The sequence below is a fragment of the Salmo trutta genome, unplaced genomic scaffold, assembly GCF_901001165.1.
Source record: "Salmo trutta unplaced genomic scaffold, fSalTru1.1, whole genome shotgun sequence".
Classification (NCBI taxonomy): domain Eukaryota; kingdom Metazoa; phylum Chordata; class Actinopteri; order Salmoniformes; family Salmonidae; genus Salmo; species Salmo trutta.
Genome location: NW_021823488.1, coordinates 521,473 through 541,092, shown reverse-complemented (window position 1 = coordinate 541,092; position 19,620 = coordinate 521,473). Strand labels below are relative to the sequence as shown.

The window sequence follows — 19,620 nt, the reverse complement described above, 5'->3', positions numbered from 1 at the left end:
CATCACTCATCGGTATCATGTTGAAATCAGTTGTGCGACAGGAGGGAGATGAGGTTGCACATCCTGTTAAAACTAACAGCTCAAAAACCACACAGAATCTGGGAATAATGTGTACATCACTGGTTAGAGGACAATTTGTAGAAAACAGCTCGCTACATTTTGAAGTGTTGCATTTTGATTAAAGTGGGTCACCAACGTGGTAAGTGTAACACAACTCTTTTTTTGTCAGTCACTTTTTGTTAAATCTCATAAATAGTAACTCTTCCAATTCAGAGCTTGTATTTTTCCGTGAGGCTAATATCCATATCAGTCTGAAATCAATAGAACAGGGGGCAAACGTTTAGGGTTCTACATTGTGACATTATTAAAATACTCCTACTACAATGTTAAAACATTCTACACTGTGAAATTATTAAAACAATTCCTTCATTTATGTATTTTCTGATGTTTGATCAGAGATCTTTTAACAGAGTATCTCTTGTCACATTGATGACAGCTATGAGATTTCTCTAATGTGTGTGTTCTCTGGTGTGCTATCAGGCCACTTGACTGAGTAAAACTCTTCCCACATTGAGTACAGCTATAAGGCTTCTCTCCTGTGTGTGTTCTCTGGTGTGATATCAAGGAGCATGACTGATTAAAACTCTTTCCACATTGAGTACAGCTATATGGTGGTTTCTCTCCTGTGTGTGTTCTCTGGTGTGATTTTAAATCACTTGATCTAACAAAACTCTTTCCGCAGTCAGAGCAGTGGTAAGGTTTCTCTCCTGTGTGTGTTCTGAGGTGTACTTTCAGGCAGCTTGCCTGAGTAAAACTCTTCCCACATTGAGTACAGCTATAAGGTTTCTCTCCTGTGTGTATTCTCTGGTGCACGATTAGGGAGCTTGACTGAATAAAACGCTTCCCACATTGAGTACAGCTATATGGTGTTTTCTCTCCTGTGTGTGTTCTCTGGTGTGATTTTAAATTACTTAAGCTAATAAAACTCTTTCTGCAGTCAGCGCAATGGTAAGTTTTCTCTCCTGTGTGTGTTCTCAGGTGTACTTTCAGGCAGCTTGCCTGAATAAAACTCTTCCCACATTGAGTACAACTACACGGTTTCTCTCCTGTGTGTGTCCGCTTGTGTAATATCAGTCCATTTGGCTGAGTAAAACTCTTCCCACATTGATTACAGCTATATGGTTTCTCTCCTGTGTGTATTCTCTGGTGCATAACCAAGGAGCTTGACCGAGTAAAACTCTTTCCACATTGAGTACAGCTACATGGTTTATCTCCTGTGTGTGTTCTCTTGTGTACCTTCAGAGAGCTAGATGTCGTAAAACTCTTCCCACATTGAGTACAGCTAAATGGTTTCTCTCCTGTGTGTGTTCTCTGGTGTACTGTCAGAGAGCTAGATGTAACATAACTCCTCCCACATTGATCACAGCTATAAGATTTATCTCCTGTGTGTGTTCTCTTGTGTAAAGTCAGATAGCTAGATGTAACATAACTCTTCCCACATTGATCACAGCTATAAGGTTTCTCTGTTGTGTGTGTTTTCTGATGTTTAGTCAGATTGGAAGATGTAGTAAAACTCTTCCCACATTGAGTACAGCTATAAGATTTCTCTCCTGTGTGAATTAGCAGGTGTGTTTTCAATGAATATGATCTAGAGAAACTCATTCCACAATGAGAGCAGTGGTACGGCTTTTCTCCTGTGTGGATTCTCCGGTGTATTTCAAGTTCTGATTTAGATTTGCAGTTCTTCTCACAGTCAGAGCAGCAGTAAGGATTATTCAATGTGGGTCTCTGCTGGTGTTTCTTGAGGTGTTCTGATCTGGAGAGACTCTTCTCTGCCCTGTCAGCATCATGATCTTGTTGAGACTCCCCAGAGGACCCAGGATAGTCACATCTCTCTCCTGTGTGAACGACAAAATTAAACAGATGGTTAAAGTCCCACAACAGCAGAAATCCACTCTTTATTTGAGGTCAAAGGTGATGCCCAGAGTGTACCCATGAAGTTGTACAACAATTGACGTCTGTTAAATTATTTGACAATTGTCTTAATACAGTCAAGTGAGCAACAATAGTCATATTTTGTCTTGTTTTCACATTAGTAGTAACATTACATTTTTTTTTTTTACATTTTAGTCATTTAGCAGACGCTCTTATCCAGAGCGACTTACAGTTGTGAATGCATACATTTCATGCCTTTTTCCCCCCCCCCTGTGGGAATCGAACCCACAACCCTGGCGTTGCACACACCATGCTCTACCAACTGAGCCACATGGAAGGCCATCAATAACTACTGGAAGATCCTAACAGTAACACACACGTACTGTAGGACCGATAACTTCACCTAACAACATAGACCTACTGTAGGACCCATAACTTCACCTAACAATAACATAGACCTACTGTAGGACCCATAACTTCACCTAACAACAGCATAGACGTACTGTAGGACCCATAACTTCACCTAACAACAACATAGACCTACTGTAGGACCCATAACTTCACCTAACAACAACATAGACCTACTGTAGGATCCATAACTTCACCTAACAACATAGACCTACTGTAGGACCCATAACTTCACCTAACAATAACATAGACCTACTGTAGGACCCATAACTTCACCTAACAACAGCATAGACCTACTGTAGGACCCATAACTTCACCTAACAACATATACCTACTGTAGGACCCATAACTTCACCTAACAACATAGACCTACTGTAGGACCCATAACATCCCTTAACAACAACATAGACCTACTGTAGGACCCATAACTTCACCTAACAAGAACATAGACCTACTGTAGGACCCATAACTTCACCTAACAACAACATAGACCTACTGTAGGACCCATAACTTCACCTAACAACAACATAGACCTAATAACAGACTCTAAAGGAGAGAAAAAACGATTTGACAGAGGAGAAGGGGTACAAAAATCAAGAAATTATCTCTTTCAAGGACAGTCTCACAAAAACCAAGCATTCTTACTAAACTCTGATTTACCTCCCCAAAATATCTCTGCACAACGTCTATTTACACCTCTTCTGGATGGAAACTACAAATGTAATGGCTGCGCTCAATGCAATGGCACTTATAAATGTAGATCCTTCAAACACCCCCAAACAGGGAAACAGATCCCAATCAAAGGTGTTATCACGTGCACCACTAAGGCAGTTATTTATCTTAGAACTTGTCCTTGTTCTAAAATCTATATGACGTATCCAGTTGCGACCCACTTTTTGGAAGCAAACCCCTTGATTTCGTCCCTACATTATATCGGCATCGAACACGTCACCCTCCCTAGGAGAGGGGGTGACCTCGACAATTTATTGTTAAAAACAAGAGGCTGCCTGGATATTAAATTTAAAGAGCCTTGCTCCCGTCGGTCTCAACGTAGCCATTATTGTAATATTGCTATTCATTGTAAATGTTTGTAGGTCTATGTATCCATTATTGTAATATTGCTATTCATTGTAAATGTTTGGAGGTCTATGTATCCATTATTGTAATATTGCTATTCATTGTAAATGTTTGGAGGTCTATGTATCCATTATTGTAATATTGCTATTCTTTGTAAATGTTTGGAGGTCTATGTATCCATTATTGTAATATTGCTATTCATTGTAAATGTTTGGAGGTCTATGTATCCATTATTGTAATATTGCTATTCATTGTAAATGTTTGGAGGTCTATGTATCCATTATTGTAATATTGCTATTCTTTGTAAATGTTTGGAGGTCTATGTATCCATTATTGTAATATTGCTATTCATTGTAAATGTTTGTAGGTCTATGTATCCATTATTGTAATATTGCTATTCATTGTAAATGTTTGTAGGTCTATGTATCCATTATTGTAATATTGCTATTCATTGTAAATGTTTGGAGGTCTATGTATCCATTATTGTAATATTGCTATTCATTGTAAATGTTTGGAGGTCTACATAGCCAAATTGTATCTATGATCGTATGCTATCCATTTATGTTTTCATATGTTCTATTTATATCTGTAAATTAACCAATGATATCAGGCCACACTCAGACATGATTACAGACACCTGTAACATGTGTGTGTCCTTTGACACAATATAAACTAGTGACCCACAGTGTTTGTCATTATACCCTGATGAAGACAGCTTGTCTGTGGAAACGTTGGTTATTAGGTTATTAAATTATTGCATCTGAGCTCCTAGAGTGTGAGGTTCTCCTTTTCTTTTTCAGGCCACCGGGGTCTGACAACTTGGATGGAAAAATTACTGAGGATAATAGAGGACGACATTGCCACTCCTATTTGCCATATGTTCAATATAAGCCTACTAGAAAGTGCAAAAACCCTACCTTGTCACAACACAACTGATTGGCTCAAATGCATTAAGGAAAGAAATTTCACAAATTAACTTTTAATTATTCATTTTTCTGTGACAAATGGTGAATTAGTTATTGATTTATACCACTTTTAAATGGAATTTTATAGATGATGTATTTCTATAAAATCAAAACTGGAATTTTTATTCAAAACAAAGGTTGTAAAAGTATGCTAGACATTTATATAATAAATCATACCTAGTTTAATGTTTCTGTGACAATCAATGAATTAGTTATTGATTTTTACAATTTTAATTATTTTGGCCAATGTCTGAATTTAAATCCAACTTTACCTCGGTCAGAACTTTCATTGTCTAGGTCTCATTTTTAGCCATCTTACTCATTGTTAAAGCCAGGACATTGTGATTAGGAAACTATGAGAACCACACAAAGTCCAGGGGGTGATCACGCTCTACCACTAAGTGTCAGTTTAGTTGGCCCACGTAAGACAGTCTCGTGTTACAATTGTATGTTTTAGTAGCATGAATTGTTCCTGTTCACACCGAGGTGAAGAGCGGAATAATTGAAGGAATGAATCCGAGCCTGACGCTCATCATCTGTGGAAGGCGGGACTTCCAGTCAGGCGCGGATTTCATTGGCCTTTTCAGGTGTGATTTTAGATCCTTCAACTGAAGTCGCGACTCCCCACAGTATGTTGTACCAAAGTTGACTGACCCTTAAGGGAACTACACTGCCATAAATACAAGGAAAGTCAAGTAGTGTTTCATTTAAAAAATATATATACACAAATCCGGCAAGGCACCAACTCTGAGAAGGGTTTAAAACAAAGGTTTCAAACAATTCATAAATGTTATGGAACGTAGGTATGTTTCGCCTTTAATGTAATGGCATTGAAAATAAATGGAAAAAGGCGAATAGCTGTGTTTGAATACCCATACTAACATACTGTATACTACATACATAATGAGTATATACTACATACTATTAGTTAATTGTAGTATACTGTAGCTACATACTTAATGAGTATATACTACATACTATTAGATAATTGTAGTAAACTGTAGCTACATACTTAATGAGTATATACTACATACTATTAGTTAATTGTAGTAAACTGTAACTGAACCGTTTCCTTTCAGTTGAGGCTCTTCTCCTGTCTACCGGATGTTTATGCTGTTGCTATGCAACCTCTTGCTAGCTAGTTAGCATAACACATTACTAGTTAGACATTTTACGACTTCAGGTGTGTTTTTAAATTCAATCTTGAATACCAGAGTACTTCATAAATTCAGACCGTTGTCAGGTTGTCCGTTTGTAAATTCAGCCCGTTTCGCTCTCGGAGCCACTGGCCGCTCCGGCCGAGGAGTTGGGTTAATTTGACCGTTCTGACCTTAGCTTGCTAGCTACTTCCAGACACAAATGAGACTCTGACCATTTTACTCCCCTAGCAGAGCTGGTTAGGCAGTTTTCATGTTATCCAGAGTGACTGTAACTGTGCTGCTGGTAAACATTTAATTACAATTTTTGCCTACGTTTACTGACACCTGGACATATTCAACGGGTGTTGAGTGCTAGTAAATTCATTATTCTGCTCTCTGGTACTCAGACGAGAGTGCTCTGAAATCTGAGTAGATAGCCAGAGCGAATTTATGAAAGCACCCAAATGTCCATTGAGAACGCACACGACTATACCATTTAGCTAAGCTAAGGATGACGGGTATGTCATGACGTTGCCCTCTTTGAGTACAGGGAGGACAGTTGACACCCTCCCCCTTGCACCATCCCCCAACCTACCTCCCCCACCCAGGCCCTGTGTGAAGGGGTGGTAAAATTCTAGAGGAGAATCTCTTGCCACATGGCCCAGTTGAGACACAGAGGGGTTTCATAGAGAGACACAGGAAATTCTTCCAACTCACAGAATTGGGGAACCGAACGACATTTATGTTCTGGAGAAGGTATAAAAGATTGGTGAAGAATCCAGCTACGAACTGGTCCGCTTGGTACAATTTTGTGATACTCAGAAGAGACAATATTACCATAATACTGTTTATATAATAGCCTCAGCTATGGGACTTGCATCTAAATGGTTGTATAAAATGTATTAATAAGGATAAAGCTATTTGTAATACATTGAGATGCCATGTACTGATGTTAATGTGATAGAATGTATTTCTGTACCAGATTAAATCAGTCATCGGCACGCCCCCAGGGACACAGACAGGACCAGGCGTCATGTGACAAGCCTGTTCTATGTTCACGTATAAAACCCCACCCTGATTTACTTTCTTTAGACCAGCTTACCTCAGAAGAGAGAGCCAAGGTTTGACCCCCAATTCCTCTACTGAAAGTTAACTATACCACATGGTTAAACTTTTAGACTATCGAGACCGACAGAATAAGAACAAGTCTTTGATATTAATTATTAGTCTGCAGCTAAGTAAAATGTATAATTGAACGCGAAGACCAACGAAACATCCATTCTATAACGACATTAATGAATGTCGCTTTGAAAGATCCATTCTAACCGAGAGAGAGAACTCTCCAACAGAACGACTCTCCAACAAGGATCCCGACGACACACTGAGCGTAAATATATATTGATTGCAATTCTTCCCGAATGAGTGAGCGTTCATGTGCAAAGGATTAGCATATCAATTGTTAATATTAATTAACTCTGTGTGCCTCCTCAGCTGCCCTTTTATGACCCTTTGTTTAACAAGACACCAGCCATGCCTGTTTAGCCCACAAGGGCACATTACTCTACCAATTCTTTGTGACGATAATTACTGTTTGTATGCTTTCTGTGAATTACTTAGTTTAGTAAATAAATGATTTTAAGACAATTGATGTATGGATGACTTTAGTAAAGGCTGGATTCGTGCAGATACAACAATTTACGACGTTTGGAATGAGACTGACGCGAGGTAAAATACACCATTTAAACCAGAAGATAATCGGCCTATACTATAATATAATATATCAAATCAAATGTATTTATATAGCCCTTCGTACATCAGCTGATATCTCAAAGTGCTGTACAGAAACCCAGCCTAAAACCCCAAACAGCAAGCAATGCATGTGAAAGAAGCACGGTGGCTAGGAAAAACTCCCTAGGAAAAACTCCCTAGAAAGTATATAATGTTATAATATAGGAAAGTTATATTAGGAAAATTATAACTTTGTAATCTGAATATTTTCCTTGGTGCCCCGATCTCCTAGTTAATTACAATTAAACGATTAATCAGTTTAATCACGTGATAATAATTACAGGGAGTTATTGGACAAACATGTCTTCGGTTTAATTGTACCCCAAAGACACGACAGGTACAATCAAGTCAATAAACGTTGGGTAGTTAGTTAGATAGAATATAGTTAATATACTGGCAAGTTTGATGTATAAGTAGCCAACTAACGTCAGGTAGCTAGTTAAAACCTCACTGGGGTAGGGGGCATTATTTTTACGTCCGGATGACAAGCGTGCCCGTAGTAAACTGCCTGCTACTCAGGCCCAGAAGGTAGGATATGCATATTATTAGTAGATTTTCTAAAACTGTTTGAATGATGTCTGTGAGTATAACGGGGGACCAGTACGGGGGAAAAAAATGTATGAAATGAAATGTATGCATTCACTACTGTAAGTCGCTCTGGATAAGAGCGTCTGCTAAATGACTAAAATGTAAATGTAAAATGTATAACAGAACATATGGCAGGCAAAAACCAGAGAAAAAATCCAACAAGGAAGTGTGGAAATCTGAGGTTTGTAGTTTTTCAAGTGATTGCCTATCATACAGTGTCTGTGGGGTCATTTTGCACTTCCTAAGGCTTCCACTAGATGTCAACAGTCTTTACAATGTTGTTTCATGCTTCTACTGTGAATGGGGAGAGAATAAGAGGTCTTGGAATCAGATGACTGAGAAAATGACATGAGCTCAGTGGCACGCTCCAGTGAGAGTTAGCTGTGTTCCTTTTCCTTTATGAAGACAAAGGAATCGTCCGGTTGGAATATTATGGAAGATTTATGATAAAAACATCCTAAAGATTGATTCTATACATCGTTTGACATGTTTCTATGAACTGTAATATAACTTTTTTGACTTTTCGTCTGAACTTACTGCGCAAGCACAGTGCATTTGGATTACTCGACTGAACGCGCGAACAAAAAGGAGGTATTTGGACATAAAAATGGACTTTATCGAAACAAATTAACATTTATTGTGGAACTGGGATTCCTGGGAGTGCATTCCGATGAAGATCATCAATGCTATTTCTGAGTTTTGTTGACTCCACAAAATGGCAGGTTTGGTTTGGTGACTGTGCGCTGTACTCAGATTATTGCAAAGTGTGCTTTCGCTGTGAAGCTTTTTTGAAATCTGACACAGCGGTTGCATTAAGGAGAAGTGTATCTATAATTCTTTGAATAACAGTTGTATATTTTATCAACGTTTATGATGAGTATTTCTGTAAATTGATGTGCTCATTCACTGGAAGCTTTGGGAGGCAAAACATTTCTGAACATTACACGCCAATGTAAAATGGGGGTTTTGGATATAAATGTGAACTTTATCGAGCAAAACATACATGTATTGTGTAACATGAAGTCCTATGAGTGCCATCTGATGAAGATCATCAAAGGTTAGTGATTCAGTTTAGCTGTATTTCTGGTTTTTGTGACACCTCCCCTTGCTTGGAAAATGGCTGTGTGGTTTTTCTTGTCTAGGTCCTGTCCTAACATAATCTAATGCTATGCTTTCGCCGTAAAGCCTTTTTGAAATCGGACACTGTGGTTGGATTAATGAGAAGTTTATCTTTAAAATGGTGTATAATACATGTATGCTTGAGAAATTTGAATTATGAGATTTTTGTTGTTTTGAATTTGGCGCCCTGCTATTTCAATGGCTGTTGGCGAGGTGAGACGGTAGCGTCCCACCTACCCCAGAGAGGTTAACATGTCGGTACATACTGCTGTAATAACATGCAAGCAAATTGTCAGCCAAAACATCGTGTACGGTAACTTACTTGAAAAGTAATTACTTTATTACATTGCTTAACATGTTCTTAACATTTGTCATAATTAGTTAAAGCAATTAATTTGTTTGGGCTCTCGGTCTTTGGCTGCATATTTTCCGCCATTTTCTTCAAGTCTGAAAATGATGTGAAGCCACGCCCATTTCCTGAAGAATTGCATTATGGGCCCTAAAGTACTGCGTGTATACGTCATATTTTGGCGAATTTAGTACGACATCCGGGAACTTTTGGCATACTAACTACATCAACGACATCATCGATAAGAGACATTACTGTGCAGCCGTATTCATCGACCTGGCCAAGGCTTTCGACTCTGTCAATCACCACATTCTTATTATAGCAGAATCAACAGCCTTGGTTTCTCAAATGATTGCCTCGCCTGGTTTACCAACTACTTCACTGATAGAGTTCAGTGTGTCAAATCGGAGGGCCTGTTGTCCAGACCTCTGGCAGTCTCTATGGGGGTGCCACAGGGTTCAATTCTCGGGCCGACTCTCTTCTCTGTATACATCAATGATGTTGCTCTTGCTGCTGGTGATTCTCTGATCCACCTCTACGCAAACGACACCATTCTGTATACTTCTGGCCCCTCTTTGGACACTGTGTTAACTAACCTCCAAACGAGCTTCAATGCCATACAACTCTCCTTCCGTGGCCTCCAACTGCTCTTAAACACAGGTAAAACTAAATGCATGCTATTCAATCGATCACTGCCCGCACCTGCTCGCCAGTCCAGCATCACTACTCTGGACGGCTCTGACTTAGAATAGGTGGACCACTACAAATACCTGGGTGTCTGGTTAGACTGTAAACTCTCCTTCCAGACTCACATTAAGCATCTCCAATCCAAAATTAAATCTAGAATCGGCTTCCTATATCGCAACAAAGCATTCTTCACTCATGCTGCCAAACACACCCTCGTAAAACTGACCATCCTACCGATCCTCGACTTTGGTGATGTCATCTCTAAAATAGCCTCCAACAGTCTATCACAGTGCCATCCGTTTTGTCACCAAAGTCCCATACACTACCCACCATTGCGACCTGTACGCTCTCGTTGGTTGGCCCTCGCTTCATACTCGTCGCCAAACCCACTGGCTACAGGTTATCTACAAGTCTCTGCTAGATAAAGCCCCGCCTTATCTCAGCTCACTGGTCACCATAGCAGCACCCACTCGTAGCATGCGCTCCAGCAGGTATATCTCACTGGTCACCCCCAAAGCCAATTCCTCCTTTGGTCGTCTTTCCTTCCAGTTCTCTGCTGCCAATGACTGGAACGAATTGCAAAAACCTCTGAAGCTGGAGACTCACATCTCCCTGCCTAGCTTTAAGCACCAGCTGTCAGAGCAGCTCACAGATCACTGCACCTGTACATAGCCCATCTGTAAACAGCCCATCTATCTACCTACCTCATCCCCATACTGTTTATTTATTTATCTTGCTCCTTTGCACCCCAGTATCTCTACTTGCACATTCATCTTCTGCACATCTACCATTCCAGTGTTTAATTGCTATATTGTAATTACTTCACCACCATGGCCTATTTATTGTCTTAACTTACCTCATTTGCACTGACTGTATATAGACTTTTTGTTTTCTTTTGTTCTACTGTATTATTGACTGTATCTTTTGTTTATTCCATGTGTTGTTGTATGTGTCGAATTGCTACGCTTTATCTTGGTCAGGTCGCAGTTGCAAATGAGAACTTGTTCTCAACTAGCCTACCTGGTTAAATAAAGGTGAAATAAAAATCATACTATGACCAATAAGCATACTATATACTCAATACGTCACAAATAGTATGGTTAGTATGAGTATTCTAACACAGCTAATGACTTATCAACAGCTCTAACAATTTGACCCCCACAGGAAATCTACACTGGCAGTTATAGAAAGACCCATTTACTATATAACCATTGATTCTTGAAGAATATAACTTATAAACACCTCAAATATTTCAACTGTATTACCCCATCAGAAACCAAAACATAAGCTCATAAAACGCCACTGTTTGTCAACAAGCACTGTATAGCCTTGAAATCTTGTTTAAAACTATCATTTTGACCTTATGGATGGCCAGTGCTTGTATTTATAGTGTAGTCAATTCAGGGGGTTGCCCTGAGCTGGACTCAAACCTGGGTCCAGCAACTGTCAAGCCAACACCTTATAACTGTTACACCAAGACGCCTGAACTTCTTAACGAGGTCGATAGGTGTTGGGTTACGGTTTCTACAATAGCTTTCTCTATGAATTTGAGTGGTTACACTTCTCCTTCCCCCATCCCTCAGCTGTTTACCAAACCAAGTCTCTGGGCTGACAATTTTTTGCTATTTAAATCCTAGGTTACCCCTATAAAATAGCCGCACATCTATCAACCAATCTGCAGTTCAAACAATAACAAAGCTGTCATTCCACCACTAGTTTGGTTATAAGATGACGATGGGGCTGGAGAAATGTAACTACTCTCAAATTCATAGACAGACCTACGGATGCAAGCACTGACCATCCATGATATCAACATTATAGTTTTAACCATGTTGAGGCTATACAGTGCTTGTTTATCATTTACATTGTTTCTAAACATTGGAGTAAAAAATGCTTATTTGTAGTTCTGATGGGGTAAACAATTGAACTAAGCTCATGAGGCATGTGTTATATTTTTCAAGAATCAATGGCTATAAATAAATAATTTAAAGTCCAAATATGGATGTAGCTATTGCATATTTCCCCTTTAACACCACACATCAGTTCAACAACTGCAGAGTTTGTGCCTCTGTATTTAAGACAGTACTTACTAGTGTTAATCAGGGCCCGGTCATCGTTAGAACCATTGGACGCCTTAACATGCCTTTGGGAAACCGAGCCCAGATATCCCGTTTCATCCTCTTCATCCTCTTCTTCCTCCAATGTGACAGCAATCTCCTCCTCCTCCTCTTTCACTCCATAAACAGCATCCTCCTCTTCTTTTACTGTAACATCCTCCTCCTCTTCTTTTACTGTAACATCCTCCTCCTCTTTCACTCTGAAGGCGTCTTCCTCTTCTTTCACTGTAACGTCTTTCTCTTCTTCTTTCACGGTAACAGCCTCACCCTTTACTTGTTTGTGTATTGTGACATCCTCTTCCTTCTCCTCTTTCACGACAACGTTCAGCCACAGACCCTCTTTCTCCGTCCAGCAGACCTCTTCTTTAGCAGGAGGAGAGTAGCTCAGTGAGCTCATGTTCGGGAATGCTAGCTAGCTATGCTATGCTAATGCTAACTTAACCAGCCCGCTGGATGAATAATAACAACAACACCGTAAATATGATATTAAAATGGATAACTAACTAGACGACAGAAGTGGGTTTAAAACACAGTGGCTAATATACACTAAAGCGTCTAAAGAGCTTTATTGGTTCGGCTATTTTGTCTAGCAAGCTACCGAGGTGGCTGACGAACTGTTGCTTTCGTTCGAAAGAAGTGTTCCGTCCACTACATTATACGTCACACCAACAGCATCACCTTAAAGCCCCACTTGATGTATTGTTACACCATGTAGGAGCAGTATAGACCTAGTCTGTTCATTATATACATCTACATGATGTATTGTTACACCATGTAGCAGCAGTATAGACCTAGTCTGTTCATTATATACATCTACATGATGTATTGTTACACCATGTAGCAGCAGTATAGACATAGTCTGTTCATTATATACATCTACATGATGTATTGTTACACCATGTAGGAGCAGTATAGACCTAGTCTGTTCATTATATACATCTACATGATGTATTGTTACACCATGTAGGAGCAGTATAGACCTAGTCTGTTCATTATATACATCTACATGGTGTATTGTTACACCATGTAGGAGCAGTATAGACCTAGTCTGTTCATTATATACATCTACATGATGTATTGTTACACCATGTAGGAGCAGTATAGACCTAGTCTGTTCATTATATACATCTACATGATGTATTGTTACACCATGTAGGAGCAGTATAGACCTAGTCTGTTCATTATATACATCTACATGATGTATTGTTACACCATGTAGGAGCAGTATAGACCTAGTCTGTTCATTATATACATCTACATGATGTATTGTTAGACCATGTAGGAGCAGTATAGACCTAGTCTGTTCATTATATACATCTACATGATGTATTGTTACACCATGTAGCAGCAGTATAGACCTAGTCTGTTCATTATATACATCTACATGATGTATTGTTACACCATGTAGCAGCAGTATAGACCTAGTCTGTTCATTATATACATCTACATGATGTATTGTTACACCATGTAGGAGCAGTATAGACCTAGTCTGTTCATTATATACATCTACATGATGTATTGTTACACCATGTAGGAGCAGTATAGACCTAGTCTGTTCATTATATACATCTACATGATGTATTGTTACACCATGTAGGAGCAGTATAGACCTAGTCTGTTCATTATATACATCTACATGATGTATTGTTACACCATGTAGGAGCAGTATAGACCTAGTCTGTTCATTATATACATCTACATGATGTATTGTTACACCATGTAGGAGCAGTATAGACCTAGTCTGTTCATTATATACATCTACATGATGTATTGTTACACCATGTAGGAGCAGTATAGACCTAGTCTGTTCATTATATACATCTACATGATGTATTGTTACACCATGTAGCAGCAGTATAGACCTACAGTAGCTGGCTACTTATTTAGATGTTGTTTGACTTAATGAAACTGCCTTAAATGTGCTGTAGTAAACATTTTTTAATCGCACTAATCAATCAACACATTCAGGTATTTGTATATCTCAATATAATAGTAATATTTCATTAAATTAATTTAAAAATAATCTTTGTCTGAAATAAAATGTGATCCTCAACTGCGTTTCCCTCCAGTCAGCAGACGGCGATGTGCGTCTTTCAGGCGATGCTGCAGCGTGACGTATAATCTAGTGGACGGTTCTTCATAAACAGCTCGTCAACCACCTCGGTAGCTTGCTAGCCAACATAGCCGAAAGATTCAAGCTATTTAGACGCTTTCGGTCTATATTAGCTACTGTGTTTTAGACACACTTCTGTCGTATCTACTTGTTAACCTATTTAATTTAATATTACGTAATTTTTTATTAGTCAGCTATAGTAGCTGGCTGGTTAAGTTAGCATTAGCCTGGTCGCTAATGATAGCTAGCTAGCTAACATCCCCGAACATGAGCTCCCTAAACTACTCCCTTCCTGTTAAAGAAGAGGAGGTCTGCTGGACGGAGAAAGAAGCTCTGGGGCTGAACATTGTCGTGAAAGAGGAGAAGGAAGAGGAGGATGTCTCAGTAAAACAAGAAGTAGAGGGTGAGGATGTTACAGTGAAAGATGAAGAGAAAGACGTTTCAGTTAAACAAGAGGAAGAAGAGGATGATGCTGTTTTTGGAGTGAAGAAGGAAGGAGAGATTACTGTCACATTGAAAGATGAAGAGGAGGAGACAGGAGATCTGATTAACACCAGTAAGTACCGCCTTCAATTAGTTTTTAACTTTGGATATTCGGAGTTGGCTCGTCAATACCTCTTCAACGGAGGGTCCTGGGATGATGACTGATATGTCTAGAATCAGACGACGTAGAGAACAAGCTACCCCTTGTTTTCTCCGTTCCGTTTCCAAAAAGTGACTTAACATATATATTTGAGGAGGGTCTATCTGCTGACCGCAGACTGGGGGTCACGGCATGTAGTGATTTTAATGTAGTGATGTTTTACTACACACCGTGACCCCCAATAGAGCCATGTGAGAGTTGGGTTGGCTACACCAAAGATATTATGGATATACTGACAAGATGTCTCTCCGTCCTAACAAGGGGAGTCGTTGTCCACAAAGCTGCACTGTGGGTTGTCTATCTCCCGCCTATCCTGTCTTTGGATTGGTGGATACATCTTATTATTGTAATCTATTGTTTATATTCTATGAGGGTTGTTGACGTCAACCGCCTGTATTCAATGGAGAGAGATGCTAAGCTACTAGCATGAATATGCATAGCGATCTGGAGACAACTCCTATAGTGTTTTATCAAAGTTGTCGGTATGTCACGTGTCCACATAACAACTTAATCATTACGAAACTTCTGTTAGATCAAGTAAACCTCACGTAGCAAATAAGCCATTCATTTTGTTGTTGACCAAATTCAACACTTTCCACATTGGGTTGATAATTTTTGGCGACGAATATTTGGTGACAAAACGAATGGCACTGTGATCCAGTTTGCTGAGTAGAGCGTTGGAGGCTATTTTGAAAATGACAAAGTCGAGTTTTACGTATGTTTGGCAGCGAAATAGGAAGCCGATTCTAGATTTAATTGACAATTGTTTCCACTTGGATACAACCTAATGTAACCTACTGGCATGACCTAGAGAGATACAACCTACTGTAACCTACCGGCCATGACCTAGAGAGTTACAATCTCCTGTAGCCTACTGTCATTACCTAGAGAGATACAACCTACTGTAACCTACCGGCCATGACCTAGAGAGTTACAACCTACTGTAGCCTACTGGCATGACCTAGAGAGATACAACCTACTGGCATGACCTAGAGAGATACAACCTACTGTAGCCTACTGGCATGACCTAGAGAGATACAAACTACTGTAACCTACTGGCATGACCTAGAGAGTTACAACCTACTGTAACCTACTGGCATGACCTAGAGAGATACAACCTACTGTAACCTACTGGCATGACCTAGAGAGATACAACCTACTGTAACCAACTGGCATGACCTAGAGAGTTATAACCTACTGTAGCTTACTGGCATGACCTAGAGAGATACAACCTACTGTAACCTACTGGCATGACCTAGAGAGTTACAACCTACTGTAACCTACTGGCATGACCTAGAGAGTTACAACCTACTGTAACCTACTGGCATGACCTAGAGAGATACAACCTACTGTAACCTACTGGCATGACCTAGAGAGTTACAACCTACTGTAACCTACTGGCATGACCTAGAGAGTTACAACCTACTGTAACCCACTGGCATGACCTAGAGAGATACAACCTACTGTAGCCTACTGGCATGACCTAGAGAGATACAACCTACTGTAACCTACTGGCATGACCTAGAGAGTTATAACCTACTGTAGCTGACTGGCATGACCTAGAGAGATACAACCTACTGTAACCTACTGGCATGACCTAGAGAGATACAACCTACTGTAACCTACTGGCATGACCTAGAGAGTTACAACCTACTGGCATGACCAAGAGAGATACAACCTACTGTAACCTACTGGCATGACCTAGAGAGTTACAACCTACTGTAACCTACTGGCATGACCTAGAGAGATACAACCTATTGTAACCTACTGGCATGACCTAGAGAGATACAACCTACTGTAACCTACTGGCATGACCTAGAGAGATACAACCTACTGTAGCTTACTGGCATGACCTAGAGAGTTACAAACTACTGGCATGACCTAGAGAGATACAACCTACTGTAACCTACTGGCATGACCTAGAGAGATACAACCTACTGTAACCTGCTTGCATGACCTAGAGAGATACAACCTACTGTAACCTACTGGCATGACCTAGAGAGTTACAACCTACTGGCATGACCGAGAGAGATACAACCTACTGTAGCCTACTGGCATGACCTAGAGAGTTACAACCTACTGTAACCTACTGGCATGACCTAGAGAGATACAACCTACTGTAACCTACTGGCATGACCTAGAGAGATACAACCTACTGTAACCTACTGGCATGACCTAGAGAGATACAACCTACTGTAGCTTACTGGCATGACCTAGAGAGATACAACCTACTGTAGCTTACTGGCATGACCTAGAGAGATACAACCTACTGTAACCTACTGGCATGACCAAGAGAGATACAACCTACTGTAACCTACTGGCATGACCTAGAGAGTTACAACCTACTGTAACCTACTGGCATGACCTAGAGAGTTACAACCTACTGGCATGACCTAGAGAGATACAACCTACTGTAACCTGCTGGCATGACCTAGAGAGATACAACCTACTGTAACCTACTGGCATGACCTAGAGAGTTACAACCTACTGGCATGACCAAGAGAGATACAACCTACTGTAACCTACTGGCATGACCTAGAGTGATACAACCTACTGTAGCCTACTGGCATGACCTAGAGAGATACAACCTACTGTAGCCTACTGGCATGACCTAGAGAGTTACAACCTACTGTAACCTACTGGCATGACCTAGAGAGTTACAACCTGCTGTAGCCTACTGGCATGACCAAGAGAGATACAACATACTGTAGCCTACTGGCATGACCTAGAGAGTTACAACCTACTGTAACCTACTGGCATGACCTAGAGAGATACAACCTACTGGCATGACCTAGAGAGTTACAACCTACTGTAACCTACTGGCATGACCTAGAGAGTTACAACCTACTGTAACCTACTGGCATGACCTAGAGAGATACAACCTACTGTAACCTACTGGCATGACCTAGAGAGTTACAACCTACTGTAACCTACTGGCATGACCTAGAGAGATACAACCTACTGTAGACTACTGGCATGACCTAGAGAGATGCAACCTACTGTAGCCTACTGGCATGGCCTAGAGAGTTACAACCTACTGTAACCTACTGGCATGGCCTAGAGAGTTACAACCTACTGTAGCCTACTGTAGCCTACTGGCATGACCTAGAGAGTTACAACCTACTGTAATCTACTGGCATGACCTAGAGAGATACAACCTACTGTAGCCTACTGGCATGACCTAGAGAGATACAACCTTCTGTAACCTACTGGCATGACCTAGAGAGATACAACCTACTGTAACCTACTGGCATGACCTAGAGAGTTATAACCTACTGTAGCTGACTGGCATGACCTAGAGAGATACAACCTACTGTAGCCTACTGGCATGACCAAGAGAGATACAACATACTGTAACCTACTGGCATGACCTAGAGAGATACAACCTACTGTAGCCTACTGGCATGACCTAGAGAGATACAACCTACTGTAACCTACTGGCATGACCTAGAGAGTTACAACCTACTGTAACCTACTGGCATGACCTAGAGAGTTACAACCTACTGTAACCTACTGGCATGACCTAGAGAGATACAACCTACTGTAACCTACTGGCATGACCTACAGAGAGTTTAATAAAATAAAATACGTCTATGTTGTTATTGTTAGGTAAAGTTATGGGTCCTACAGTAGGTCTATGTTATTGTTAGGTGAAGTTATGGGTTCTACAGTAGGTCTATGTTATTGTTAGGTGAAGTTATGGGTCCTACAGTAGGTCTATGTTGTTGTTAGGTGAAGTTATGGGTCCTACAGTAGGTCTATGTTATTGTTAGGTGAAGTTATGGGTCCTACAGTAGGTCTATGTTATTGTTAGGTGAAGTTATGGGTCCTACAGTAGGTCTATGTTGTTGTTAGGTGAAGTTATGGGTCCTACAGTAGGTCTATGTTGTTGTTAGGTGAAGTTATGGGTCCTACAGTAGGTCTATGTTGTTGTTAGGTGAAGTTATGGGTCCTACAGTAGGTCTATGTTATTGTTAGATAAAGTTATGGGTCCTACAGTAGGTCTATGTTATTGTTAGGTGAAGTTATGGGTCCTACAGTAGGTCTATGTTATTGTTAGATAAAGTTATGGGTCCTACAGTAGGTCTATGTTATTGTTAGGTGAAGTTATGGATCCTACAGTAGGTCTGTGTTGTTGTTAGGTGAAGTTATGGGTCCTACAGTAGGTCTATGTTATTGTTAGGTGAAGTTATGGGTCCTACAGTAGGTCTATGTTATTGTTAGGTGAGATTATAGACCACATACACTTAGTGGACAAAACCTCATTGTTAGGCTGATGGAAACCTAGCCAATGATCATTTTACTGGTTGAAGTCGTTTTTAAATATAAAGTAGTACATTTTCGACAATAACACAAACATTATATTAAATCAGGACATTCAAACGAGCCTTACAATTATAATCCAAAGTAGTGTCCATAGATAATAATAATCATAATCAACCTGGAAATGGAGGCTTTATTTGCTGTCAGCCTATGAGAACTCCCCTGAGTTTTCCCCCACGGTGGTGAATTAGTGAATAGACACAGAGCTTAATGTGAGTTTCCTTGAGTAGCACTCCTGATCTAGTGCTGTAATATTCAGAATACATTGTGAAAACTAATCTTTGCTCACCATTTTTTAAATATATATATTTTTTTTCACCCCTTTTTTCTCCCCAATTGGTACTTACAGTCTTGTCTCATCGCTGCAAC

At 40.0% G+C, this 19,620-nt stretch overlaps 1 long non-coding RNA gene across 1 annotated transcript; it reads right to left on the bottom strand.

Annotated features, from left to right (window-relative positions):
• Positions 1-1,675: 1,675 nt before the first annotated feature.
• LOC115191156 (uncharacterized) lies at positions 1,676-12,187 on the bottom strand. The gene is made up of 2 exons (XR_003877549.1): positions 12,146-12,187; positions 1,676-1,898 (listed from the first exon to the last, which is right to left on the bottom strand). It is a non-coding gene; the product is annotated as an uncharacterized LOC115191156 (long non-coding RNA).
• Between the last annotated feature and the right edge of the window lie 7,433 nt (positions 12,188-19,620).